The following is a 2500-nucleotide window of genomic DNA, read 5'->3' on the forward strand; positions in this document are numbered from 1 at the left end:
TCCTGATAAAATGACAGGACAGGCCGACAGCGTTGCCGTGGTTCCTTTGGTTCAATACGAGGATGTGTTGTAAAGCAGCCATGATGAAGGCCTATACACGAAGCACGAGTGGGCTGTGACACGCTCAATAGAAGAGGTCCTTAACTAATTTAATCAATTACACCTGTGTCGACCTTACTATGGGTCTAGCAGGTCTCATTGGATTCATCAATTTGCCTAATATCTGTCTGTATCCTATAATATATAGTGGTGGGGTACAGAGAGACAGAAAAGCCATGTCATCAAATTGCTCCGTTACATTAAAATATGTTGTTGTTGTTCACAGATTGGATTTATATTATGGATAGTCCCCATAATTGGCTCAATGAAATTTAAATGACAACATTCTCGTGATGTGTTATGTAGGCTACAAAAATATTTTTATTAATAATTTTCACAAAGTTGATTGTAGACTAATGATGTAATTTGCGCAGGTAGGGTAGATAGATGTGCGCTATATTGCAGTTCTCCTTTTTATTATTATTTTGCTCTAATCGCGCTAAAACTATAACGGGATGAACGGAGCGCATTGCTAAGGGACAGCTTACGATGGGTTCAGACCGCCCTTAAGAAAGTATCCCTTAAGTAAGGTGTACCTTGGCTAAGAAGGCTCTGGGAAACAGCGCACCATCTAAAGGGAGAGCTTAAAACGTAGCTTATGACGCACGTAGCGCTACGAGGGCTCTGGGAAATGCGGCCCTTGGCTGTGAAGCGATTTTGGCGTAGTGGCCAAACTTGGTATTGCAAGTCAGGTAACACCTGCTCTCGCTATGTCAGACTCTGGAGAACTGCACATCTGAAGGTCTGGAGACGTCTCCATCGAAAATCGTTGCTAGAACAGTGCCGAAAACCAATGCTACCAATCAGAGACACTGCCTACATCTCCAATAGGGTGAAGGACGCGGACATGATGTCCTCCAAACAAACTGGAGTGGAGAATCAAAACAAAACATTCACCGTCCCATTAGGAAGGACTGCCCTTAACATGTTGGATTGGTTCTGCAATGCAGGGTATTATCAATCTTTCAAATTGTTTCCACCCACAATCAATGCGTGTGGCATTGATTAAATAACAACAAAACCTGGCCGAATGTCTTCAGTCTCTAGTTGAGTGAAGCGAACGAGTCTAGGTGACACCATGCGGCCCAAAAATACTTTTCCCCATAGACATACATGGTGAATGAAATAAACTAAAACTATTTCTGGATATCACTCAAAGTCAAAAAATGACTCTTTGAATTACCAGGTTTTAAATAATTTAGTCCATTCTTCTTTAGAAGCCACCAAGAGCTTGCGTTTACAACTGTTCCTGTTTCCATGGATGTCTATGGCAACACCGCACTGGCTTATGAGAAAAAGGAAAGGAAGAAAAACACGACTGCGCAGGTGCTGTGGGCCACAGAAGCAGGAAGTGAGCAGGAGGCTTGGAAACCTTTAAGGCTTCATGCGCCGGGTGAACAACTTTCATTGGAATGAAAGGCCGGCCATCTTTCAATGGCACATCCAGTGCTCTTAATACACCCGTAGTTTACCTCCTCTCACTGGCCGGTCGTGTTGCTCTTGGCAGTCGTGAGGGAGCCCAGGCCCTCGGCAGCTCCCGGCGCTAGTGGATATCGATCTGCTCCTTCTGGAGGAGGTGCTCTTCCTAACCGATGTGTGTAATTGGGGGTCGTACACCTTGCTCTCTAAAACACCACATTTGTCTAGACTAGTATTGATTGCCAATCAAAAGCCCCAGAAGACTCGATCAATTCTGTCAGCCGTTGCCATCATTTTGAACAGGGGGGTTATTAAAACACACTGCGGGAAAAAAAAAAAAAAACTTGGATCTGCGAGCCGTCTCCTGGCGCACGCTCCGTGAATTAGCGTAATGAACTCCTCTGTGGGACGACTGGGTTTTCGGGAGCTTGTAATTGTCTTTCTTAACAGCGGAGGTAGAATTCTCTGCGGCAGGGACAGAAACCGTAGCGCACAGCCCTCTTCTGCACACACTCAAGCTCTTTTTAATTTTTATTTTATTTATTTAACCATTATTTTACCAGGAAGTCCCATTGAGATTGGGAGGGAGACCTGGCCAAAATGGCAGCAGCAGAGAAAGGATACAGTACATCAAAATACAGTACATCACAAATACATTACCACAATATAATCAGAAGAAAAATTAAAAAAAGAATAAAAAGCATGCATAGTCATGATAGTGGTCGTTACATTTACATTCTTCTTATAAAGAGTCTTGTCAGCCGTAAAGACAATCCATGTTTTTATTTGGACTACGGACTAGAGGTGCAACATAGAGGCTTTTCTGGGTCTGAGGTCCACGGCTTCAGAGCCTGCTTAGTGGACTGTGGACACGGGGGAATATGAGTCTAGATGTCATTTTATATTGCTTTCATTAAAGCCGGGGAACAAAGACTTGACATTGGGAGTCCACTCCATGTTTTTTATTAGTTTCTGAGTCGCT

General features: G+C 43.6%; 1 protein-coding gene across 1 annotated transcript in view; it reads left to right on the top strand.

Moving 5' to 3' along the window:
- Positions 1-2500, top strand: part of adamts17 (ADAM metallopeptidase with thrombospondin type 1 motif, 17) — a gene marked incomplete at both ends in the record, with an annotated part of 83424 nt that overhangs the window by 34010 nt on the left and 46914 nt on the right. The gene's annotated exons all lie outside the window — the stretch shown is intronic.

The sequence above is a fragment of the Borostomias antarcticus genome, assembly GCF_949987555.1.
Source record: "Borostomias antarcticus genome assembly, chromosome: 4".
Classification (NCBI taxonomy): Eukaryota; Metazoa; Chordata; class Actinopteri; order Stomiiformes; family Stomiidae; genus Borostomias; species Borostomias antarcticus.